At 43.3% G+C, this 27,852-nt stretch overlaps 1 protein-coding gene across 1 annotated transcript in view; it reads right to left on the bottom strand.

Moving 5' to 3' along the window:
- LOC149786201 (lambda-crystallin-like) overlaps positions 1-27,852 on the bottom strand; it is a 96,822-nt gene that overhangs the window by 28,362 nt on the left and 40,608 nt on the right. The window lies entirely within an intron of this gene.

Genomic DNA, 27,852 nt, shown 5'->3' with positions numbered 1-27,852 from the left:
TTAAATCTCTAGATTTAATGGAGGAAGATCATGCAATAAGAGGCTTGAATACGAGTTTCAGGCTTTTTAGTGCAATTCTTTCTTTGACTTGATTTGAGGGGAAAAAGCTGAGAAACTCAAAATCGGCCAAGAAGAACATTAGGGTTATGCTGCACAGCACTTTCACTGTAGCTCATTACAAATGAATTTAAAACTATAGGTAATTAGGATTAGGAGTTTATAGGGATTAGGAATTTAAAGGCTGACAAATTAACAATTGGACTCACAGTCCTACAATGTAAGACGCAGACCATGATAGTTACCATGTGGGGGTGGGTGGGAAAAAAATCTCGCTACTCCCCCATCGTAACTGATGGGGTCGATGTTATGCACATTTTGACTATTGGACCCCATTACTATAACCATTTACCATTAGTCATACATTTCATTTGTAAGAACAAACTTAAAGACCTAATAATGTTTCCTACCTGAAATATTCTCAGCATGTTTTTTTTTATTGTTTAATGTTTTTCTAATTTCATGTTGTTTGTTTTTGTAATAATATTATTATGTTTCTTATCTTATAGGTGTTGTCTAATGTTGTAAAGCGCTTAGAGCTTCTAAAGATTATGCGCAATACAAAGTCATTATTATTATTATTATTATTATTATTATTATTAAGTAGCCCCTGTAGGTAGAATAACTGTTAAGGAACACGAAAATAGATTTAAAGAAGGAAAACTGGTTACTCACGGCCAAGACACAAATGAACTCATAAAAGCATCAATTCCAAGTTTCATTCGGATGTCAAACAAAACAAAACAGCCTTCGCTTCGAATATTGAAGTTTTACACATATCACATATGCCAGTTTAGATAAAAGATTAAGACCATGCAGTGGAATGTTCAAAAGACCACTATAAACTCAACAACCCTCCCCCCCAAAAAAACCCCCCACAACATTAACTCTTAATTGGATTATGCACGTTGTGATGTTACAACGAAAGCTGCGCCGGTTGAAAAACAGTTCGTACTACCCTTTTGTTTATTATGGTAGACCATATGTCCTCTTTTCTTGATCTAGTTGAGCACCTGATCGACCACTATCGTGAAACTCAATAATTTTCGTCCGGAAGATTTTTGATGACATATAAGGCGCAGAACATTCAACAATCAGGATTTAAGAAACTTTGGTTAGATTATATTAGTAGTAGTGTAGTGGGATACTATAGCCTCAATGGAAATCCCAGTCAAAAAGGTCGTGGGAACATATAGCCTCAATGGGAAAATACATTACAGACCCACCACCTCCGGACACTATAGCCTCAAGATTTTTAGCAAACCCTGGGACACTATAGCCTCAAGGGGAATTGAACATGGGGAATATTGGGTCTGTATGGCGTCAAAGGAAAGTGGAGTTGTTGTGTAAACACAATAGGAATGGAACAGGTAAGGTGACATCACCGTACTGAAGATTGGTAACAGTATAGTAAGGGGCTGACCTCAATCGGGACCAAAGAGCGGGAAAAACCCTAGAATGTTTGGCGGGACAGAGACATAAGTAGTGAATGGGGATCCTATAGCCTCAATGGGAATTAGCATTAAAAACACCTTTGGGAACATATAGCCTCAATGGAAATTTAACATGGAGAAAAATCGTGGGAACATATAGCCTCAATGGGAATTTAACATAGAGAAAAATCGTGGGACGATATAGCCTCAAGAGGAATTGAACATGGGAATTGGGACTGTATAGCGTCAAAGGATTTAAACAGGGTGGGACTGTATAGCGTCAATGGAAATTGAACATGGGATTTTTTAAAAAAATTTTTTTAAAAAAGGGGTAGGCAATGGAAAGACTATCTCTTTTCGAGAAATACGGCTGGCCCTGAAAAGGGCCTTTGGTTTATGTTAATATGCCCTTAACATAAAGGGCATTTGCGACATCTTCTTGTCCTCAAACTTCGTCTTACAGCAGGGCCATACATCAGAGTCCTCTTGAGGCAACCTTGTCTCTCTATATAGACTCTTCTTATCCACAGGCTGCTGCTGGTCCTGTGGACAACGGTCCACTTGGATCGGACATACATGAGCATGTCCGTCCTGAACATCATTGTTGACACAAGGGTTGAAGATTCAACGTCTGTCCACATGTTGAGGCTCCGACAATAGGTGAATCAATGCAGTGAACTGCGCTTATTTATAGGGACAGAAAGGATTGAAACGGATTGAGTTCATTCACCAATCCTAACACGCGTTACAGAATTCAGTCAGCCCGCATCCAATCCGAAGAGAGCAGTCTGTGACGTCACGTAGTCTATATAGATTCGCTAGTGCTTGTGTGCAGTCAATCTATGCGACAGTGATTCAACATGACGGAAACTCAGAAAACGATCCAATGGGGTGCACCAGCAGGGGAGACCGCCCAAGGGAACCCGGACTTACTTTCAGAAGAGGTGAATTGGGATTTTGTCGATTTTCTCTCCTCGCAAGAATTTGTTCCGGAACCTTCGTTACCTTCTTCATTACCGCAAGTGGAGAATTTTAGACAGAGACAGAAAGAAGAATTGGAGAAATTTATACAACGACAAAAGGAAGCGGAACAGGCTTTTCTCCTACAGCAACAGCAACAAGAAGAAGAGGTAAGAAAAAAACAACAGCAAGAAGAAGTAGCAGCAAAGAAACAAGAGGGTGAAAATCAAACGGTCACGGTACTGTTGGACATTTTAGCGGAGTTAAGAAGTCTGAAACAAATGTATCAGTCTTCTTTATCACGACCGAAGAGAATACGACCTTCCCGAGCTAAACACGTCAACCCTGTGACTAAGCCTACCGTACCACCCTTAGTGGTTTCAACCCAATCATTATCATCATCATCAACATTACGCAGTCCAGAAGTAGGCCTTGGCCGTGGCAAAGGCATAAGGCAGTTAAAGTTGATTGCTTAAACTCACCCCTACATCATAAAGAAAAAAGGCCCTTTTCAGGGCCACCCACATATCTCGAAAAGAAATACAATTTCAATTTGCCAATAACTCAAAAAAAAAAAAATAACCCACCCATTTTACCCTATAGTACGTGTCTTTGTATGAGTGCTTGAGTTTAGCTTCTTATTTTAAAATCAAAACTCAAAGACTCTTACCTTATATCATTCATTTATTCTTTTCTCCATTTTTTACAATCCAATTCACAACACAACACTTAATTTAAAGTTCATTGACTTCTTCTTTCTCCTTTTTTAGTCTCTCTGTTTTTTTAATTTCTTCACTGTCACACTCTTTTCCTCTTCTTCCTCCTCACTTTCTTCCCTTCTTCTTTTCTTCTCCTGTTTCTTTTTCTTCACCTGTCTGCTTTCTTCCTCTGAAGAATCCCTCTCTTCTTCTGAAGAATCCCTCTCTTCTTCTGAAGAATCCCTCTCTTCTTCTGAAGAATCCTTCTTTTCTTCTGACTCCTCTTGTTTCTTTTTTGGGCAATCTGGAGACCAATGTCCTTTTTCTTTACAATAATAACAGGTATCTTGACTTTTGTCTTTTTTAGCCCCTGTTTTTGTTCTTTTTTGACGGTCTGGACACTCTGAAGACCAATGCCCTTTCTTCTGGCAGATATAGCAAGTATCTTGACTTTTATCTCTAAAGGAAGGAGAGTAGTCCGTCGGCTGGTCTGAAGAGAATTTTCTAATGACCCCTCGCAAAGCTCTGACGAAACGTTCCATCTGGTTAGTCTCTTCCATCGTTGTGCTCGGCTTGAGAGTGAAATGAATAGTGAAAGGACAAGACACACACCCTTTTATATACGCTGGTCTGCTATGACTATAAAGTAGCTCATGGTGTTTGAACTTGAGTCATTTGACTTTTTGCTTTCAAGATGAAACGATCTAATTCATTCGAGAAGAAAGAAGAAAAAGAAAGTAAGAGGCAGAAACGTGATCTATCGCCTCGTACCAGGGCTGAAATCTTGGCACAAATTCATGCCAGTGATTTTGAAGAGGACATGAGTGAACCAGAATCAGAACCCTCTAAACCAAGTTCACCACCCTTAGTCAACCCTGAAAAATACTATTCCATTCGAGAGACGGAAAAGCGCTCCTCTAGAAAATTTAGAACCACGGCTTACAAATACACGGTGAAGTTTAAAGATTTCAAGTCCGAAGTACCGTTAGAGAAAGCAGAAGGGTTCATCACCGGAGTGTGGGATTCTCTGCTCACTGCACTCAAGCGACAATGTCAACCCAAAGAAGACGATCGCTTGAGACTTTCCATACAACACGACGGTTTGAAATCCCCTGTTTGGATCGAGTTTAGCACCCCTGCAGAATTGACCGCTTCCAAAGTCATGGACAAGATTCAACACGTGCAACAATCTAATGACCAGTTTGACATCACCGATGGTAAAGCCACATTGGACATGACCCACGTCTCTCCTCCTCAAGGGACCGGACGCAAAAAGATGTTATTGGTGAACGAGCTTCGCAGCATTAAGCGTAGCCTTGTCCAAATTTACAATCCTCATGACCAGATGTGTTTAGCCCGTGCCATCGTGGTGGGACGAACCTATGCCAACAAGAACGACACGGTGGAATGGAAAAGAACCTGGAAAACTATTCGACAATCGGACAGAGCCAAACAACGAAACGAAGCAGAACTCCTGTTGCAACAAGCTGGCCTGTCCAAAGACACACCCTGTGGCATTCCTGAGATGCAAAAATTGCAAGATGCCCTAGCTCCACGATACACCTTGAAAGTGCACCCTCAAGAAGTGCGCGGACCTCTGTTGTTTCGAGGGCAAGATTTTAAGGACGGAAAATACATTCATGTTTATCATCACGATGACCATTTCGATACCATTACCAGTATCACCGGATTCCTGGGATACGGTTATTACTGTGAGAAATGTGACCATGGTTATAATAATCGAGAGCAACACAAGCATTGTGGATTGAAATGCTCAGGATGTTTGGCCTCTTCACCCTGTCTGAGCGAAGAACCAGTGCCTTGTTCAACTTGTCTGCGCACGTTTGTCAGCCCTACCTGTTACCAACAACATCTGAAGACGCAAGGTTCACAGCAGAAATGTGCTTGTCAACTCCTGAGATTGTGCCCTACGTGTGGACAAGGCATACGTACCAATAGTACCAAGGCACACGTATGTTGAGGAAAAAAGAAATGTCACATTTGTCATCACATCGTGGACTTGAAACACCAATGCTACGTGCAAAAATACCATCCCCCACCAGAGAAAGAGGACGGTCACAAGAAGAAAGGCAATTTCATCTTTTTCGATTTCGAATGTATGCAAGAGACTGGCATTCACATTCCTAATTTCTGCGTGGCTCATCGAGCGTGCGAGAAGTGCATTCAAGAACCTATCTTCAGTCATTGCCCTCACTGCAGCAAGATTCCTGGAGGGCGTGAAAAAATCTTTCGGGGGCCGAACACGTTAGCCGATTTTGCCCAATGGGTCTTAGACCCCATCGACAAGACGTGGAGCCAAGAGGACATCGAACGTTACGGAGATTGTCATCGTCATGCCACGGTGATGGCTCACAATTTCTCCGGATACGATGGACAGTTTCTTCTCAGATACTATACGGAACATGGCACCGAACGTCCTAAAGTGACTTTGAACGGAGCCAAAATCATTTTCATGCAAGTGGGACAAGTACAGTTTAAAGATTCGATGAGCTATTTGGCCATGCCTTTGAGTCGAATGCCTAAAACGTTTGGAATGACAGAAATGGTTAAAGGGTAGTTTCCACACTTTTTCAATACGGAAGCCAATCAACACGCCGTTCTACCCCATTTACCTGAGGCTCACTATTACGACCCCGACAACATGCGTACCGAACAACGAGAAGCTTTCTACGCTTGGTACCAGGCTCACGCCTCGGACCCTTTCGACTTTCAGGAAGAAATGCTAAAGTATTGTCGTTCCGACGTGGACATTTTACGTCGTTGCTGTGGAAAATTTCGAGAACTGTTCATGGAACACGGAGGGGTCGATCCTTTGAAAGAAGCTTGCACCATTGCCAAAGCGTGTTCCTTAGTGTATCGACAACGATTCATGCCTGAAAACACCGTGGCTGTCATCAGCCCTCAAACTACCCACTATGTCAAACGTCAATACTCGGTCAAAGCCCTACGTTGGTTACATTACTTGTGCGACAAGGAAGACAAGTGGATTCAGCATGCCCGCAACGGAGGGGGCGAAAAGACCATCGGAACGTATTCGGTCGATGGCTGGGACTTAGAAAACCCAAAGATCGTGTACGAGTTTAACGGTTGCTTATTTCACGGATGTCCCGTCTGTTACCCTGACCGTGGCACTAAAAATCAGTTTTTACAACGAACCATGGAAGACTTGTACCAGGACACTTGTCAGCGACGCCTAAAGTTAGAACAAGAAGGATACCAAGTGGTGGAAATGTGGGAACACGAATACGATCACCGTATGAAAACCGATCCCGAGTTTAAACGCCTCGTGGAAAGTTACCAGTTCATGGACCCGCTGAACCCGAGGGATAGTTTGTACGGAGGAAGGACCAATGCCACCTGTTTGCTGTACCAAGCCGACGAAGAGAAAGGAGAAGAAATGAAATACTTGGACGTGTGTTCGCTGTATCCCTACGTGTGCAAATATTGTCGCTTTCCTGTAGGGCACCCGCAATTGCTGACGGAACACATCAACCTGGTCAACATTCGACAATACGAAGGCTTGATCAAGTGCAAAGTTTTGCCTCCCACGAACCTATACCATCCCGTCTTACCTCACCATTGTCAAGGCAAACTGATGTTTCCCTTGTGCCGTACTTGTGCCGAAACGTGCAACCAAGATCAGCCTTGTCAGCACACCCAGGAAGAACGGGCCTTGACGGGAACCTGGGTCAGCGTAGAATTGTTCAAAGCTCTGGACATGGGATACCAACTGTTAGAAGTGTACGAAATTTGTCACTTTCCCAAGACACAACAATACCACAAGGGTGACCCCACGCAGAAAGGCATTTTCGCAGACTACGTGGATGCCTTTTTGAAACTGAAGCAAGAAGCCAGCGGCTATCCTTCCTGGTGTCACACTCCCGAAGACCAAATACAATTCAAAGAGAAATACTACGAACAAGAAGGCATCACTTTAGACCACATCGAGAAAAACGAAGGCAGGCGATCGTTTGCCAAAGTGATGTTAAATTGCTTGTGGGGTAAAATGGCACAACGACCGTGTTTACCCAAGACGGAATATTTGACAGAACCTTCCCGCTACTTCCAGATGATTCACGACAAAACCAAATACATGAAACACGTGGACGTCGTTCGAGAGAATTTGATCTTGGTCAATTACGAAGAAGATCTGGACTTTGTACAAGACGACCCTTTTGGAAATGTCATCATTGCGGCTTACGTGACAGCCCATGCTCGCTTAAAATTGTACGAAGCTTTAGAACTGTTAGAAGAACGCGTCCTGTACTTTGACACGGACAGTTGCATTTACATCCATCACCCGATTCAACATCACCCTAGCATCGAAGGAGACCGTTTAGGAGCCTGGACAGACGAGCATCCCGACGACAAGATTCTAAGTTTCGTCAGTGGCGGTCCCAAAAATTACGGCTACGAATACCGGGACAAACAAGGAGAAGTGCACACGACGTGCAAAGTGAAAGGACTGACTCTGAATTATCGTACCAGTCGAGTGGTCAACTTTGGGGTATTGAAAGAAGCCTTGCAATCGGGAGAGGATGGAAACTTTAAAGTGACCACCTATCAACCGAACAAGATTGTACGTTTACCCACTCATCACATCGTCAGTCGACCTTTGGAAAAAGTCTATCAAATCGTGTACCAGAAGCGAGTGCGACTTCCCAATCATTTCACCTTACCGTATGGACACGTTGGTATAAAACATTGGTTGTAAGAGGATAGCCACCCACCAGAAAGATGACTTCGCCACAGCAAGAATCGAGTGAGAAACCCGATGAGAACTCCAAGTTCAAACCCTACCATTTTCCAGTCTTCTTACCTGACTATTGTGATTGTGCCCGTCGATTGGACACGTTTCAGAAATGGCCTACGGATAGGGAAGGATTACCTTCTTCGCATGTTTTAGCTAGAACAGGATTTGTCTACTTGGGACCTGAGTCAGGATTGGGATACGAGGTACAGTGTTTCGCTTGCGGACTGAAGTTACGAATGGATCTATGTATCTATAAAGATTCAGCTATTCTGGAACATACTCGATGGTCTCCGCACTGCCCTTACCTTTCTATGGCCTTTCCACCCATTACACTACGGTACAATGTTGACGGTACCTTAGAGACGGTACCTTCCGAAACAAGACATAAAAAACGTAAAAAAGGAAAGATGTACAAGCTGGAGACTGCATTGCGACTAGTATAAAAAGGGGCTATGGTCAAGATCGAGAGTTCATTGTGACTACCAAGACCGAGTGAACAAGATGAATACTTTGAAAGAGACATCTTTCCAGTTTGGGGATTGTAAAAAAGTTGTATCTTCCTCTAGTGTGACTAATATTGGATGGATAAGACCCAGGCATTGCGACGGAAAATGTCCGGAAGGAAACTGCGATTGTCCATGTGGTTACCATTGTAATTGCGTAACGGAGTTTGCAGACGAGTGCGATTGTGAGCCTTGCGATGGGACCGATGCTGTACGTTGTGACCTGAGCGATGCCGTAAAGCATCATGGGAACTTTGTTCTCACTGCCCCTGTCATGGAAAGTGATGCTGTGCGTGTCAAACCTGAGGGATGCGAAAGCGATGCCGCTCGTCCTCTTAGACATTTTACCCGGTTTAAAGGGGAATGTTCACCTTCACGTTTACCTCCCTACGGATGTCATCCAGCCCTGAGCAAACTCCTGTTCCTGTCACCCAACCCTCATCGAAACGAACCTGTGAAAAACGAATATTCGTTTCCTGTGCGTTTGTCGGAATACTGCGACTTTGAAAATCGTCTTCAATCGTTCAAAGGAAAATGGCCAAAGTATCTGGGAGGACCGACCCCTGAAGAATTAGCCAGAGCCGGATTTTTCTACTTGGGCGAAGGAGATAAAGTCAGGTGCTTCAGTTGCGATGTGACACTTCACCACTGGGAACCGCAAGATTCGGCCTACGTAGAACATGCTCGATGGTCACCGAATTGTCATTACTTGCCCTTAGTGGGACCGAGACATTGAAGTAACTTCTTACCATAATAATCTGTTCATGGATACTTTACAAGAGAACATTCGTGCTTTGCCTGTGGAGTTGAGAGAACGCATTTATCGAGAGCTGGTCAAAATACAAGTGAAACGTAAAGAACAATTGCATCCGTTACGTCACCGGTGTTTGAACCACTGGTACCTGAAGGCTATACAAGGATTGATTCAATTGAAAGTGTTCCATCGGACAGACATTGATCAACGATCCTCTAGTTTTAAAAAGGATTGGTTTGGTATGGACGATTCTACCTACATCATTGTAAACGTACTGCATCGAATTCCAGAGGAAGAGTTAACGAATTACCAACATCTTGAACACAATGTCAACTTAGTGAAAGAGGAAACTTCTGAACGAATTGTAATGTGTAGATTAGTGACTCAACGATTTAAATTCGACACTGAAGTGAAACCATGTTTGTGCAAACAGTACATTTCTTGTGTCAGACCAAAGAGGATTTAGTATGACCTATTCATGGATACTTTGCTAGAGAACATTCGTGCTTTGCCTGTGGAGTTGAGAGAACGCATTTACCGAGAGCTGGTGAAAATACAAGTCAAACGTAAAGAACAATTGCATCCGTTACGTCACCAGATCTTTAACCACTGGTACCTGAATGGTATAAGAGAACTGATTCGTCAGAAATTGTTTCAGTGGTCAGACCTTGTTCAACACTTTGAGTTAGTGAATGATCGAAATGTTCATTATTTTGGTTACTTCGAGATTCACCTACAGCAATACATTGAGGAAGACAAGTTAAAGGATTATCAACATATTTTACGTGGAATCTACTTAGAGGAAGAGGAAACTTCTAAACGAACTCTGAAGTTTCGGTTACAGTATGCAAGATTTAGATTCCCTACTGGAGAACGAAGATCTCTGGCTAGAAAGTACGTGTATTGTTTCCGAAACAAAGAGACTATAAAAACAGGCTGCCATGCCACGACTTATGTCACATGTCATCCAACAGATTCCGTGGAAGGAACTCAATGACCATATTCAAACCGTGGATCATTACCATCGATTATTACAAGAACTGTATCCATTCAATTTGGGACGACAAGTGGTGTGTGTCTTAGTGACTTGTTTTTTGGGATTTCGTTTACCAGCCGATTCTTTGTGGACTCTTTACGATCAGTACTTACCACCTCCATGGCCTTAAATGGTCACGAAAAACTCCTTTTGCTCAAAGCCTTGCGTTTTCATCTGGATACTTCTCGACCTCTACGGGAAAAAAAGATTCGTCAACTTTTAGCTACCCAAGACGTGTATGACGATGTGTGTGTAGCTTGTGACTTACATCCCCATTGGACAGATGTCCGTGCCTGGAAAGAATGGGATTTTGAGGCTTGGACCCAAGAAGTGGCCCAGTATGCACGAGAGTTGTTCAAGGAAAAAAGTTACTTTTCAACCCGTGTTAGTGACGGTGCCAGAAGAACCCGTCACCCAGGACAGGACTGTCGTGGACAGACCTGAAAGACCCTTTCGGGAGGACACTTGTGTGACCTTACCCCCTGTTGAACTGGTTAGAACATTACCCAAAAGATGTGATTGTTGTACAGACACTTGTGTTTATTCCACGTTCATCGTTATCATGTGCCTTTTATCCTTGTACTTAAGCCTTTGGCTTTTATGTATTTTTGTCTTTCGTATTCATGTTTGAAAAAAAAACATTCAATAAACGTGTTCTGAAAAAGTATATAAACTCTTGTCTTGTTCGTTTTCGTGTCACAAGTGACATTTCTCACACCATGGCTACCTCTACTGTCTCTGCTCCCTCTTCCTCTACTGTCAAAGTCATCGACGAACACTTAGATCGTGCCAGTTGGGAGGCTTTGTATCTTCGCCATCCCTTTAACATGCTCATTACTGGACCTAGCGGTTCAGGCAAAACCGAATTCGTCAAACGTTTGATCGAACATAAACATCATTTGATCGATCGACCCCCTCAACGGATCGTGTGGTGTTACAAAGAGTGGCAATCGGCGTACAGCCTCTTGCGAGAAAGTCAAGGCGATTCCATCGTGTTTGTGGAAGGCATTCCTAAAGAAGACGACGGCATCGTCTCTGACTCCCGTCAAACCCATTTGGTCATTTTCGACGACATGTTAGGAGAAGACGAAGAAGAAATTAAATTGTGGTTCACGCGCAAAGGGCATCACCGTAATGCCAGTGTCATTTACATCACCCAAAATTTGTTTCAACAAAGTAAAGCCCATCGCACCATCAGTCTCAATGCGCATTACGTGGTCTTGTTTAAAAGCCCTCGAGATAAATCGCAAGTGCAAGTCTTAGCCAAACAGTTAGGAACGCCTTGGTTGACTCAGGCGTACGACGATGCCACTCAAACGCCACACGCCTATTTACTCGTCGATTTGAAACCTACGACCCCCGAGGATTTGCGATTTCGTACCCACTTGTTTCACCACTGGTGCCAAGACGGAGGGCCTGTCCTGTACACGTCTCCGTCCTCGACTTCATTTCACTCCCCATCAAAAAATCTATAAAAACCTCAGACCCTATTTCGTCTGTCTCACACAGTGTGAACATGACGTCCCTTCAGTCGCATCTTCCCGTCAAATTGATTCGTGCCTTGTATGGCATCAGTCGAGAAAAAGATCCACAAACACGAGCCCGTGTCTTAGAAGCTAGTCTCAAAGAAGTCTTACGATGGTTCACGGTGACGGCACGTCAATTACTCCAAGGAATCATTCAGATTCCTCATCAAACCCAACGCTTTTTCGATCGAAATAAAGTCGCTTTGGTCCAACTGGCCGATCCCCGCATTGACACTCAAACCAAAAAACAAATCATTTTGAAACCTGGAGGGAGCGGTACTCTAGGAGGGGTCATCATTCGCTCACTCTTAAGATGGGATCCTAATGCCCCCAAAGTTATCCCCAAGACAAAAGTCCAACGAAGCCCCAAGAAGAAAAAGAAAAAGACCAGGTCCCCAAGAAGAATAACTTCTCCAGTGGCAGGACCCTCCTCTTACCAGACACCACCCCGGAAAAAGAAAAGAAGCCCCCAGAAAAAGAAACAGAGAAAAAGTCCTCAGAAAAAGAAAAGTCCACAGAAGAAAACTAGTCGCAAGAGAGGCACTTCGGCCAGAACGCAACCTTACACTCGCAAACCACGACCTGCCACGGCAGTGACTGCGTCTCCGGCATCCTCACGTTCATCCACTTCTCCGTTGATGACACCCAGAACTGAAGAGTACTTGGAGACGTTGATCACACCAAGAACATCTCCGTTGATGACCCCCAAAAGAACTTCCCCAGTGGCAGGACCCTCCAATTTAGTGGCAGTGGCTGCTGCTCACAAAGTACCTTCTCCCAAAATCAAAGTCCAAGAAAGATCGGGCATGTTACAAAGTTTACTGGATTTGTCCAAGCAAGAACTGGCTCGATTTAGTCCGTTGCGTACCCCTGCACGACGTGTCATGCCTGTCCTCAAACTGATAAAACGTAAAGACAATCAGTGGCGACGCGTTCCAGTATAAAAAGAGCCTGTGACCAAGTCGGGGTATCAGTTAACTTGTAAAAAAGATGTCACCTCCAAGAAGCCACAAAAGAAAGAGACAAAGGCAGACGCGTCATCCGACAAAGCGCTTAGCCAAGCATCGACATTACCCTAAGAAAAGACACAGTCGTTCCAAGAAAAAGAGGCGTCAACAAAGGGGAGGATTCCTTGGTGATTTTGGGAAAAACATTGTCACCTTTATGACAAAGCGATAGTCCCAAAAAAAAAGATAAAAGGGTGTGCGTTAAGTCATCGACGTTAGTGTCTGTTCGGTGAATGTCCCGGAACCCACAAGCAAAAAATGTCACCCTCCAGAAAACCCCAAGGAAAGAAAAGGAAAGGACTGCCACCACGTTTAGCTAAACATGGGGACCTGTTATCTGTCCTGTCCAAAGCTTCTTCACCCCTACGAAAAAAACTCATTCAAACGGCCTCCAAAGAGGTCATCGATACCGTGTGCGAATGTTGTTTGAACGTTTTGAAAGGCACGATCCCTTTGTCCAAACACCAGAAACAATGTTTAGGCAAACATCGTCACGTTCTTCGCCAAATGGTTCAAAAGAAAATTCACATTCGTCAAAAAAAGAAGATGTTGGTCCAACGTGGAGGTATTTTGCCTCTCTTGCTAGGCCGCATACTGAAAGGAGTCTTGGGAACCATGTTGGGAGGACTGGTGGGAGCAAGATAAAAAGGCCTTCGGAAGTCCCAAGATCTCAGAATCGACCCCTGACAACCCCATGGAAGGACGAAAACTAGCTTTAGTGCCTTACAAACGATGGATGGAATACCATCGGTGGCAAGAACAACGCACCCCGCATTTACCTCCCAATCCCAATTTGAGCGAGATGTCCCAGTTACAACACGAATTGCAATCCTTGATGGATCGCCAAGATTTGTCCGAAACAGAAAAATCGCAAAAGTACGGTCAACTCTTGCAACGACTGCAACTCTTTCACCAGAAAGCTTTAGACGAAACAGCTCTACCCACTATGAAAGATTTTAAGACCTTGATGAAAAGTCCAGCACCATCACCAGTACCAGTACCAGTACCAGTACCACCAGTACCCGTGACCAAGACAGAAAAAGGAAAAGAAGAAGAAGAAGAAGAAGGGTTTCAAACTCCACCAGAAAAAGTACGCAAGTTAACAACACCACCTACCTCCAGAATTGGATGGATTAAAAAGATGATGGCCACCCCTTCTTCCTCACAAGAGAAAAAGAAAGTGAAGACAGAAGTGAAGACAGAAGTGAAACAAGAACCGATATCCCCCGCTCAGACATCCTCCTCCTCTTCGACACCTATTGCCGGTCGCACACGCAAAGCATTGCAATCCAAGAAAATACCCCAAGAGAAAAAGAGTAGCCTCTTCCAAGAGTGGGTGCCTTATTAAGACACCAATCAACACAAAAAAATGGAAAAAGTCTTAGCCAGCATTTACTACGATCCCTCGCATCCTGCAGGTTACGCAGGAGTTCAAAAATTGTATCGTGCTGCCAAAACGCGACTGAAAAGTCTCCGTTTACCTCAAGTGCAACGATGGTTACAAGAACAAGCTACCTACACTTTACACAAACCCATTCGAAGCAAGTTTGCCAGAAGTCGCACCCGAGTGGAAGGCATCGATCATCAATGGCAAGCCGATTTAGCCGATGTCTCTCATTTGGCCAGCTACAATCGTGGCTACAAATATTTGTTTTGTGTCATCGACGTCTTTTCCAAATTTGCCTGGGTCGTGCCTTTGACTTCCAAATCCAGCAGCGAGTTAGTGAGAGCCCTGCAACGGGTGTTGAAACAAAGCGGCCGTCACCCTCTTCGATGTCAAACGGACAAAGGCACCGAATTTCTGAACCAAGCTTTCCAAAAAGAATTAAAGAAACGTGACATTCATTTTTTTACCACCGAGAATCCCGAAACCAAAGCCAGCATCGTGGAGCGTTTTCAACGCACTTTGAAAGAACGCATGTGGAAATATTTTACGCATCACCACACTCTGAAGTACATCGACATCTTACCGCACCTGGTGCAAGCGTACAACCAATCTTACCATCGAAGCATCGGACGTGCCCCGCAAGACGTGACTCCCGAGAACGAAGTGCTGGTGTTCGAGCGCCTGTTCGGTACGTCCCCGACGAGGGCTGTCCCCAAGAAAAGTGGAGAGTTGGCCGTAGGAGATTGGGTGCGCATTGGCAAAACCAAACGCACTTTTGACAAAGGTTACTTACCTAACTGGACGACCGAACTGTTTCGCGTCACTGGACGAGTGCATGGCCGTCATCCTGCCGTCTATAAATTGGAAGACATGAACGGAGAAGTGCTCAAAGGAACGTTTTATTTACCCGAGTTACAACGTGTCACCAAAAAAGAAGACGACGTGTACGACATCGAAAGCATTCTCGAACGCAGAACCCGTAAAGTGGGCAAACGACGTGTCAAAGAAGTCAAAGTACGTTGGAAAGGATATCCACCCAGTTTCGATTCTTGGATCGACGCTTCGCAAGTCATCGACTATAAAAAGAAGAAGTGACCATCATGCCCTTTCACACAGCAGACGCAGCTACGTCGACCACTCCTTCTTCCCCTAGTTCTTCTGTGCAAGATTTACAAAAACAACCCTTGTGGGTGTGGTGTGGAGAACGTGTGCCTAAACCGCAAATCGTCTTTTTCTGCCAAATCTTCGTGGTGTATTGTGTCATCTGGGCAGCCATCGCCAATTTGAGTTTGCAACAAGGAGACAAACAATTGTGGACCATTTTATTGAGCAGTTGCATCGGTTACCTGCTTCCTAATCCCTCCCTGAAATTCTCCTCGAACGGGAACCTTGTGTCCAGTGCCAGTGCCAGTCACCACTCCAACAACCACAACCAGAACCCCATTTTGGGCGGAGACACACCTCTGACGTCCACTAACCCCTCGGACAGCCACAGAACTCTAGAATTATGAGTCACGAAAACCAATTTTACTTAACCTTACCCAGTGACAGTTCCATGGAGGTGTTTCCCCACAACACGTTGTGCTGTTACACGGCTAAATTACCTCAAGCCATCCCCTTAGATCACGAAGCCCATTGGGAAGTGGCTTTAGTGGAAATGATTCACCCTACACAAATCCAAAACATCACCGAAAATCAAAACACTTTTGAGGTCGAAATCCTGAACCAACAATTACAAGAAGCCATGAATGACATCGGGTTTTCAGGGATCACAACAACATCCACCAGCAATCCACCCTTCAAAATCTACACCGTGAAAATTCCAGCAGGGTTTTATTTTAGTGGCCAACATTTGATGGACACCATTGCGGACAGGTTCGAGTTCGCCTTTGGCAAAGCCCTGAACAGAGTCAAAAAAAGTGTCACCCTGGAGTACCATAAAGTGGCTCGTCGCTTACTGATGAAATTTCAGGATACCCAAACGTTGTCCATCAGTTTTAATCGTGACTTGTTTGATATTTTAGGTGGAGACACAAACATGGCTCCAAATTTTAAACCGAAGATCAACAGCAATACGGAATTTTACAAGTTTTTTCGATTCCCTGTAGAACTGAACCAAGGACTTAATTTGATCTTTGTGTACTCCAATGTGGTGGAGTATAACGTGGTGGGACACACCTCTGTACCGTTACTGCGTGTCATTCCTTTCAAAGTGGATAGTACCACGACCAGTGACCAGGAAGGTGGAAACACCTATCACGTCCACCGCGAATTTGTACATCCTCATTATTTACCCGTCAGCAAGTCGTATTTGGACACGGTCAACATTGCTATAAAAGGAGATTTGGGACAAAATATTCCATTCACCAAAGGAAAAGTCACGGTGAAACTCCATTTTCGAAAACGGTTCTCTCACGACTCGTAAGTCATGTATCCAGTGTACCAAGGGGTTGCTCGACAGCGAGGACACGGTTTAGGAGATATGCTGAAATCGGCCTTTCGTTCGGTGGCCCCGGTGTTGAAACCGATGGTGACACGCGGATTGCACGCCTTGAAAGATGCGGCACTGACGCAAGGCAAAGAATTTCTCCAAAATGTCATCATCGACAAACAAAACCCTAAAGAAGCCTTCATGAGGGCAGGCAAAAATGTCTTGCTGCAAACGGGTAAAGACATTTTGGGCCGACGAGACACACCTATAAATGCCCTGCACGCTACCGAGTCAGGCATTCAGCAAGGACAAGGCAGAAAGAGACGACGAAGAAAACACCCTTTCACCAGACTTCAAGCGAGAAAGGCCAAGAAAAGAAGAACCGTTCGAGACTTAGACGTTTTCGATTATTGAGACACAGCAACAAAAAATGATGCACCGAGAATCTTGCGCTTGTTCCAAGACGGAACTGGATCTGTTTGCCATGCCCCCCACCATGATGACCATGCAAGAATCTCAGTGGGTGGAATTTCACCCCGTCTCCTCATTGACCGATTCTGCTCCCATCGAGTTTGAAATCAAGGGACAGCCCGAAGATTACATCGATCTGAACAGCAGTTACTTGTATTTGAAAGTCAAAGTTCTAGATAAGGATAATGGTGAAGTAGCAGACACTGAGCCAATAGCTCCCGTCAACAATTTCATGCATTCCTTGTTCAGCTCAGTGGACTTGTACTTGAACAACAAACTGGTTAGCAGCAGCATGGATACTTACCCTTACCGTGCCTACCTGGAAAATCTCTTGACGTACGGAATAGATGCCAAGAATACTCATCTCAATGCCTGTGTGCTGTGGGAACCTGATGAAGCGAAGGCATTTGAGGAAACAGATAAAGACAATGACGGCTTTGTGGAAAGACGAAGCAAAATCCTAGGTGGAAAGAGTTTAGAACTGATGGATCGTTTGCATTTGGACATGTGGTTGCAAGAGAAATATTTGCTGAACGGGGTCAATGTCCGCTTGAGACTGAATCGTAGCAGGGCCGCTTTCCATTTGTTGGCTGATGCTGCTGCTGGCAATCCTAAAAGCCAAATTTTAGAGGCCAAACTCGACGTACGACTCGTGGAAGTGTTACCCAAAGTAGGTAACGACATCAGTCAAACGTTGAGCAGAACGACCGCCAAGTATCCCATACGACGTGTGGAAGTGAAAACGTTCACCATTCCCAAGGGACAGCATTCTATGATCGAAGATCATCTGTTTCAAGGACAGTTACCCAAGGGTTTAATCCTTGGTATGGTCTCGAATTCAGCCTTCAACGGAGCCTTCGCTGAAAATCCTTTCAACTTTAAACACTTCGACGTGAAGAAAATCGAAGTCAGTCGCGATGGCAAGACCTTGTGTACCCGACCTTTCGAACCTGACTTTGATCCCACAAAGATGAATTACTTGAGATCGTACTTGTCCCTGTACGAAGCCACCGGCCAGTTAGGAACCAACACCAGTCACGGCATTACGTACGACGATTACGCAGGAGGCTATGCTTTGTGGGCTTTCGATTTCACTCCAGACCAAGGCAGCGACGAGGGACATTTCCACCCTATAAAATCCTGACAGATTCGTGTGGAACTTCAGTTTGCAAAAGAACTACCATAGACAGTGAACGTCATCCTGTATGCAGAATTTGACAATACGATAGAAATCAACAGTTTGAGAGAAGTCATCCTAGATTACTAGAAACCATGGAAGACTGTTATCCCTCTTTACCTAGTGGAGAAATGTTGGAGATGGAATGTAAGGAGACTGTAGAAAAAGAAGAAGAAGTGATCATGATGAAGTCCCGATGGCCAGAACAAGAAGCGCATTTAGTCTCCTGTTTTGCCAAACACTTGGTTGATAAAATGACGGAATTGATCAAGAAAAATTGTTATGGATGTCAAAACGATCATCCCAGTCAAATTCAACACGATAAATGCCTGATGTTGAGTCAAGAAGAAAAATTGGACGAGTATCTGGACGAAGCTTGGAGTCTCATCTCGAACAAAAACGTGTTGCACCAGTGGTATAAAGACTTGCGTGAACATTCTTGTCCACCATTAACCACTCAAGAGATCCATCGTATTGAAGCTCTCCTGAATCAGAGTGAGGAAACAGAACGAATAACCGTTTATTCGTCAGACATTTTCAAGCAAAAAGTCAGGATCGAATTGACGACTTATTATTACCTGTGAAGAAGAAAACAACACAAATCAATGGATACCTGGGAACTTTATTACCTTTTGAACCACAGTTCGTATACGGCTTCTTGGAATCCTGTCGTTTGTGCTAAAGATGAACTCCCTCATCGCAAACCTAAAGACCATCAAGCTTACGTGATCAACACGGACGACAGTCATCTCCCAGGAACCCACTGGGTAGCCGTTTACTTTCCTCAAGAAGGCTGTGTGGAATATTTCGATTCGTACGGATTGCCCCCTTTGGAAGACGATATCATCGACTTTATGAGAAGAAATGCTCAAACCACCCGTTTCAATAACGTGAAATTACAAGGCACAGATTCCTTGGTGTGTGGACAGTACTGTGTGTATTTTCTGCATCATCGCAGCCTGGGGTATTCCTTAGAACATTTAGTGACTCATTTTGATCCTCGTTCTTCTGCTAGAAATGATGTGAAAGTAGATCGATGGTTTTGTGACCATTATGCTTATCTTTTGTCTCAAGCTAGGAAACGTAGTGTCCATCAATGGCCTAATGATTTCCAACAGTGGAAATCACAATTTCATTCACAACGTTGTCAGCCTTGTTTAAAGTAGATTGTAATTGAAGAAAAAAATGTTAGTGATTTGAAAAAAATTGTTTGATGTTATATTGTTAAAAATGTTAGAGTTGTTGTTTAGTGTTAAGTGATTTTTGAATAAAAAATGTTGTGTTTAGAAAAAAATGCCTTTGTCTTTTGTTTAGCTATAAGAATGTTGGATTGATGCTCTTTGATTTCTTACTATCCCTCTCATGACACTCACTGAACGTTGCGGCTCGAAAACCGTGTGGGGGATGTTTTCCTTCACGTCCGCGCTTTCACTATAAGAACCGGGGTTGTTTCCAGTCTAACCATCCATTGTCGACTCATCCTCCTACGAAGATGTGTTCCAAACTAGCCAAGCTCAACGAAGCCTACGTGAATTTGCATAGGGTCAGACACAGTCTGATACCGAACCCAGAAGAAATAGAGAATGTGAGAATGTTAAAAATCACTGAAGACCTGATAGAAGAGCTCTTCAGAGAAGAAATGAACAGGGAAAAAGAAGAATGGACAGAGAAGTACAGACTTCAGAGACAGCAGCAACAGCAGCAACAACAGCAACAACAGCAGCAGCAACCTGAACCTGACAGAGGCTTTGTCGATTGTCGTATCGACACCAAAGAGTTCTTCTTCTCTTTCCGAAGAAGCAGACCTATCGCCAGAAAGTCTATCCTCAGAGGACATCGCATTCTTAGAAACTAAAAAAGAATGCCATAGCAAACAAAAAACAGCCCTTTTCAGGGCTACCCCAATACTCTAGAAAAGAAGTAACGATCGATTTGCCAATGTGTGTGTAGGTAGAGTAGTGTGAAAATAAACACTAACTCTTTTTAAAAATGTGAGGGTATGTGTTGGTGTGTTTGTGTTTGTAAGAGCTCAAGTAAGTTGGTGTGGATAGTAGATTAAAATGATATCTTTTCTTAGTGTTTGAGGTGTAAATTTGGAGTTAGATTGAATTGCTTTGCGTATGTGGATAGTCTATTGAAGTGATTTATAAAAAAAATTTTAAAATAGTGATGGGTAGCATAAAAAGTGAGTGAGTGTTTCTTTTAGGTCCGCGCGTTGTTGTTTTTTTTGGTCATGATCTAGGTAAGATCAATTTTATGTTATTAGGGGGATGTTTTCCTTCACGTCCGCGCTTTCAGTATAAATTGAAACTCGTTCGGCAGTCCAGCTACCCTTGTTGATTGATCAACACCAAAAAATGAACACGAGACTTGAGAAACTGTTGGAGCTTCATGTGCATCTGGAATATGCCAGGCGCATATTAAATGAACTGGCCGCGGAAGCCATTGTCGAGGAGGGAAGGATAAGAGAGGAGGAAAGAAGAAACAAAGAAGAGGAGGAGAGAAGATATAAAGAAGAAGAAGAAAGAAGATATAAAGAGGAAAGAAGAAACAAAGAAGAGGAGGAGGAAAAGGAGAGAAGAAATTTCAAAATCCCAGAGAGCGAAAATTGGGATTCTGAAGCGACATATCCTGCCTCTGCTCTCTCCCCCCAAAAGGTAAAAAGTAACTGGGGGATAAGATGTGTATGTGGCGCCAGGCGTGGAAGGTGCCACCATTAACCAGGTGTCCATGAAGTTCCAAACAAAACAGCCCTTTTCAGGGCTACCCAATACTCTAGAAAAGAAATAACGATCGATTTGCTAATGTGTGTAGGTAGAGTAGTGTGAAAATAAACACTAACTCTTTATTAATAGTGGAAGTGTATGTGATTGTGTGTTTGTGTTTGTGTTAGTAACTAATAAAGTAAGTTTGTGTGAATAGTAGATTATGGGTTTCTTTATTGTTTCTTAGCCTATGTGGAGAGTATAGTTTGGGTTATATTATATGAAATGAGAAAAGTGGGGATGTTTTCCTTCACGTCCGCGCGTTGTTGGGTCATGATCTAGGTAAGATCCATTTTATGTTTTTTAGGGGGATGTTTTCCATCACGTCCGCGCTTTCACTATAAGAACCCACAGTGTTCGTTGTTCAAACCATTCTGCAAAGAATAAAAAGAAGATGGCGTCAAACCAAATGGACAAAATACAAACCTTACAAGACGTTTTAGACAACTTAGGAATAATGGAACAGATGCTAATAAGACTCGTTGAAGACCATTATTCCTATAGTCCCCATCGTGTAAAGATGGAAATTAACAACTTAAGAAAAGCAAAGGAGAAGATTAGTGGTGTGATGAAGGAAATCAAGGAGGAGAAGGAGGATGAAGAGGAAAAGATAAGAATAAGAACATGGAACGAAAAAATTGAAAAAGAAGAAGAAAATGTGAAGAGGAAGAAAGAAGAGGAGGAAGAGAAGAAAGAAGAGGAGGAGAAAAAAAAGAAGAGAAAGAGTGTTGGAGATAAAATAAGAAGTTGGTGGAGGAAAAGAAGAAATTAGAAGCAGAAGAAAACCCAAAGGTCCTTTTCAGGGCCAGCCATATTTCTCGAAAAGAGATAGTCTTTCCATTGCCTACCCCTTTTTTAAAAAAATTTTTTAAAAAAATCCCATGTTCAATTTCCATTGACGCTATACTGTCCCACCCTGTTTAAATCCTTTGACGCTATACAGTCCCAATTCCCATGTTCAATTCCTCTTGAGGCTATATCGTCCCACGATTTTTCTCTATGTTAAATTCCCATTGAGGCTATATGTTCCCACGATTTTTCTCCATGTTAAATTTCCATTGAGGCTATATGTTCCCAAAGGTGTTTTTAATGCTAATTCCCATTGAGGCTATAGGATCCCCATTCACTACTGACATATATAACACATACAATATACAACATAAAACACAACTATACAACCGACTAAAAAAAATAGGCAAGAAAAGAAATCTTTTCGAGGCACATGAGTGGCCCTGAAAAGGGCCTTTGGGTTTATGTTAACATCATTCCGTTAACATAGAGGGCATCGCATAGTTCTTCTCTTTCTCAAACTTATTTTGACTTCTGGTCCGTAGATAAGGACTCTCTTCAAACAGCCTTGTCTCTCCACATAAATTCTTCTTTTCCAAATGCTCGTATCCGTGATCCTGATAATTGTCCATGATGCTTTCACATACATGGGTACATCCGTACGGAACAGCATAGACGATACGAGGGTAGATGATTATACGTTTGTCCACATCTTCTGACGAGAACAGGCGAAGAGAATGAAATGAACTGCGGTTATAATAATGGAAGAGCAGATCGAAACGGATTGAGTTTTTTCACAATCCTAACAGGCGTTACAAAATTCAGTTACAGTGCGGAGTATGTCTTCCAATCCGAAGAGAGCTTACTATGACGTCACATTCCCTATATAGGTGCGCTAACGTCTGTGCGCCGTGAATCCATGCGACAAAGTTTTCAAACATGACGGAAACTGAGAAAACGATGAATTGGGGTACACCGGCCGTGGAGACGAGAAGCGATGGTATAGCAGCGGCTACCAAAGTCAACACAGTCTTACTTCCAGAAGAGATCGATTTTAAATGGAGTTTAGTGGATTTTCTCTCTTCTTCGCAAGGATTTGTTCCAGTACCAGCACCTTCACCACCTTCTCCTTCTTTACCACACGTCGACGATTTTACACACAGACAGAAAGAAGAATTGGAGAAATTTTTACGTCAGCAGAAAGAAGCATAACAAGTTTTTCTTTTTCAACAGCAATATCAAGAAGAAGAGGCAAGAAGAAGGAAACGACAGGAAGAAGCAGCAGAGAAGGAAAAGGTCTATGAGAGAAGGAGGACAGTGAAAGACAAATGGTAACGGTACTCTTAGACATTTAAGGAGTCTGAAAGAAATATATCAGACTTCTTATATACGATCCAAGAGAACAAGTCCTTCCCGAGCCAAACAACCCAGGCCTGTTGCTAGGCCTGCGATACCACCCCTAGTAATTTCTACCAAATCATCATCGACAGGATCCAGTCCAGAAGTAGGCCTTGGCCGTGGCAAAGGCTTAAGTCAGTTAAAGCGGATTACGTCCCATACCTGAGTTTAAAAAAAACAAATACCCAACGGTCCTTTTCAGGGCCACTTACCTCACTCGAAAAGAGATAACATTCATTTTGCCAAAATCAATTAAAACTCAAAATCCTTTTTTCTACCTATGATTTACGTATGTGAGTAAGCGCATGAGTGTAGATCCATATTTAAAAAGATAAAAACCAAGAGACACTTATGTTTTCTGCTGGTCTATTCTGGTACAAATTTTACAATCCAATTCACAACATAACACTTTAGAAGTTCATAGACTTCTTCTGCGTCTTTTTTCACTCTCTCTGGGTTTTGAATTTCTTCACTTTCACAGGTTTTTCCTCCTCTTGTTCATCACTATCTCCTCGTCTTATTTTCTTCTCTTCTTCTTCTTTTCTCTTACAGTAAACACTCTCACTGACCATGTTCTCCTCACGATGGAACAACAAATATTCCAAGTAAGTCAGTCTTGTGCTAATGGGATCTACAGTTTCAAAAATCTGGGTTATTCGTTTTGGGAGGGTATCTCTTCTTCCTGTTCGTAACCCCTCTCTTTCTCTTGCTCTTGTTGTTTCTTAGGGCAGTCTGAAGACCAATGTCCTTTCTCTTGACAATGATAACAAGTATCTTTACTTTTGCCTCTTCTGACACCTGTTTTGCGTTTTTCACCGTCTGGACATTCTTTAGCTCAATGTCCTTTCTTCTTACAGATATAGCAAGTATCTTGACTTTTATCTCGAAAGAAGGGGGAGTAGTCCGTCAGCATGTCTGAAGAAAACTTTTTTATGACACCTCACAAAGCTTTGATCAGAAGTTTGATCTGTGTGTGCTCTTCCATCGTTCTTGTCGGTTTGAGAGTGAAATGAATACTGAAAGGGAAGAAAATAACCCTTTATATAAAGACTGGTCTGACATGGATATAAAGGAACCCATAACGTTTAAAATATAGTCCTTTGACTTTTTCAGTCAAGATGAAAGCATCATATCCTGGAGAAAGGAGAAAAAAATAAGAGGCAGAACCGTGATTTATCGCCTCGTACAGTAGCTAAAGTCTTGGCACAAACTCATACAAGTGATTTTGAAGATGACATGAGTGAGCCAGAATCCAGACCCGGAGAGTCTACACTTAACCAAAGTTCACCACCATTAACTCCTGAAAACAACTACCACATTCGATTGACGGCAAAGTGCTCATCTAGAAAATTTTGAACAACGGCCTACACGTAAACGGTGAAGTTTAAAGATTTCAAGTGTGAAGTACCACTGGAGAAGGCAGAGGCCTTCGTCACCGAGGTGTGGGATTCTTTGTTAAGCACACTGAAACGACAATGTCAAGCCAAAGAAGACGATCGCTTGAGTCTTACCATTCATCACGACAGTTTAAAGTTCCCCGTTTGGATCAAGTTTAGCAGTCCGGCAGAATTAACACCTTCCAAAGTAATCGACAAGATTCAACACGTGCAACAATCCAACGATTGAAAAGCGACACTGTTCATGACCCACATATCTTTTCCCCAAGGGACCGGACACAAAAAGGTGTTCTTGTTGGACAACCTTCGTAGCATCAAGCGTAGCCTTGTCCAAATTAACAATCTTCAAGACCAGACGTGTTTAGCCCGTGATATTGTGGCGGGACGAACGTATGCCAACAAGAACGACACTGCAGAATGGAATAGAGCCTGGAAAACTATTCGACAACCGGACCGAGCCAAACAACGAAGTGAAGCAGAACTCTTGTTACAGCAAGTTGGACACCATGTGGCATTCCTGAAATGCAAAACTTGTAAGCGATCTTGGCTTCACGATACACATTAAAAGTACAACCTCAAGAAGTGCGCGGACCTTTGTTGTTTCGAGGCAAAAATTTCAAAGACGGAAAATACATTCACGTCTATCATCACGATGAACATTTCGATACAATTACCAGTATCACTGCATTCCTGGGATACAGTTATTACTGTGAGAAATGTGACTATGGCTATAACAATCGCGAGCAACACAAGCATTGTGGATCGAAATGAGAAGGATTTTTGACCTCTCAACCCTCCTCTCGACGAAGGACAACCACGAGTGCATTGCCCTACTTGTCAGCGCACATTTGTTAGCCCTGCCTGTTACCAACAACATCTGAAGACACAAGGTTAACAGCAGAAAAGTGCTTCTCACCTGATGCGACTGTGGCCTACTTGTGGTCAACGCATATCTACCAATAATGCCAAGGCACACGTATGTTCAGGAACAAAATATGTCACATTTGTCACCAAATCGTGGACTTGGAACACGAATGCTAATTCAAAAATACCATTCCAAAGTAGGACGAGCAAAAGAAAGGCAATTTCATCTTTTTAGATTTCGAATGCATGCAAGAGACTGGCATTCACATTCACAATTTTTGCGTGGCTCATCGAGCGTGCGAGAAGTGCATCCAAGAGCCTATCGTTAGTCATTACCCTCACTGCAGCAAGATTCCTGGAGGACGTGAAAAAATATTTCGGGGACCGAGCACGCTAGCCGATTTCGACCAATGGATCTTAGACCCCATCGACGAGACGGGGAGCCAAGAGGACATCGAACGTTACCGATATTGTCATCGCCTCGCCATCCCACGGTATTGGCTCACAAATTATCGGGATAAGAAAAAGATGGACAGTTTCTTTAAGATGCTATACGGAACAATGTACCGAACGTCCTAAAGTGACTTTGAACGAAGAAAAAATAATTTCCATGCAAGTGGGACAAGTGCAGTTTAAAAATTCAACGAGTTACTTGGCCATGCCTTTGAGTCGAATGCCTAAAACATTTAGAATGACAGAAATGGCTATTTACCGCACTTTTTCAATACCGAAGCTAATCAACAGGCCGTTCTACTCCATTTGCCCGAGGCTCACTACTACGACCCCTATAACATGCATACCTAACAACGAGAAGCTTTCTACGCTTGGTACCAGATTCACGCCTCAGATCCCTTTGACTTTCAGGAAGAGATGTTAAAGTATTGTCATTCCGACGTCGACATTTTACGGAGTTGCTGTGGAAAATTTTGAGAACTGTTTATGGAACACGGAGGGATCGATCCTTTGAAAGAAGCCTGTACCATTGCCAAAGCGTGCTCCTTCGTATACCGCCAATGATTTATGCCCGAAAACACGCTGGCTGTCATCAGCCCTCAAACGACGAACTTTGTCAAATGTCAATACTCGGTCAAAGCCCTATGCTGTCTACATTACTTGTGCGACAAAGAAGACAAATGGATCAAACATGCTCGCAATGGAGGAGGCAAAAAGACCATTGGAAGGTATTCAGTGGGTGGATGGGACTTAGAAAACCCCATGATCGTGTCCGAGTTTAACGGATGCTTATTTCACGGATGTCCCCTCTGCTACCCTCAACGTGACACTAAAAATCAGTTTATACAACGGACCATGGAAGATATGTACCAGGCCACTTGTCAGCGACGCTTGAAGTTAGAACAGCAAGGATATCAAGTGGTGGAAATGTGGGAACACGAGTACGATCACCGTTTGAAAACCGATCCCGATTTTACATGCATCGTGGAAAGATACAAGTTGGTAGACCAACCGAACCCACGGGATAGTTTGTACGGAGGACGGACAAATGCCATCTGTTTGGTGTACCACGCTGACGAAGAGAAAGGAGAAGAAATCAAATACTTGGACGTATGTTCGCTGTATCCATACGTGTGCAAATATTGTCGCTTTCCCACGGGGTACCTGCAATTGCTGACGAAACACACTGACCTGGACAACATTCCACAATACGAAGGATTGATAATATGTAAAGTCTTGCCTCCCACCGACTTGTACCATCCCGTTTTACTTCACCATTGGCAAGGGAAACTGATGTTTCCCTTGTGCCGTACTTGTGCCGAAACGTGCAACCAAGACCTACCATGTCAGCACACCATGAAAGAACGCGCCTTGACGGGAGCGTGGGTCCACATGGAATTGTTCAAAGCTCTGGACCTGGGATACCAACTGATAGAAGTATACGAAATTTACCCCTTTCCCAAGACAGGCGTTTTCGCAGACGACGTGAATGTCTTTTTGAACCTGAAACAAGAAGGCAGCGGCTATCCTTCCTGGTGCTTTACTCCCGAAAACCAAAATAAATTCAAAGAGAAATACTGGGAGCAGGAAAGCATCGCTTTAGATCACGTGGAGAAAACGAAGGAAGGCGATTGTTTGCCAAGGTGATATTAAATTACTTGTGGGGTAAAATGACATAACGACCCTGTTTATCCAAGACGGAGTATTTGTCCGAACCTTCCCGCTACTTCCAGATGATTCACGACAAAACCAAATACATGAAACACATGGACGTCCTTCGTGAGGATTTGATCCAAGTAAATAACGAGGAAGAACTGGACTTTGTAGAAGCTGAAGAATTTGGAAATGTCATCATTGCAGCTTATGTGACAGCCCATGCTCGCTTAAGATTGTACGAAGCTTTAGAACTGTTAGGAGATCGCGTCCTGTACTTTGACACGGACAGTTGCATCTACATCGATCGTCTGGGTCA

This window comes from Sinohyriopsis cumingii, chromosome 12 (genome assembly GCF_028554795.1).
Source record: "Sinohyriopsis cumingii isolate HCF-2022 chromosome 12, ASM2855479v2, whole genome shotgun sequence".
Lineage (NCBI taxonomy): Eukaryota > Metazoa > Mollusca > Bivalvia > Unionida > Unionidae > Sinohyriopsis > Sinohyriopsis cumingii.
The sequence above is the reverse complement of the archived record's forward strand: the minus strand, read 5'-3'. Positions and strand labels throughout refer to the sequence as shown.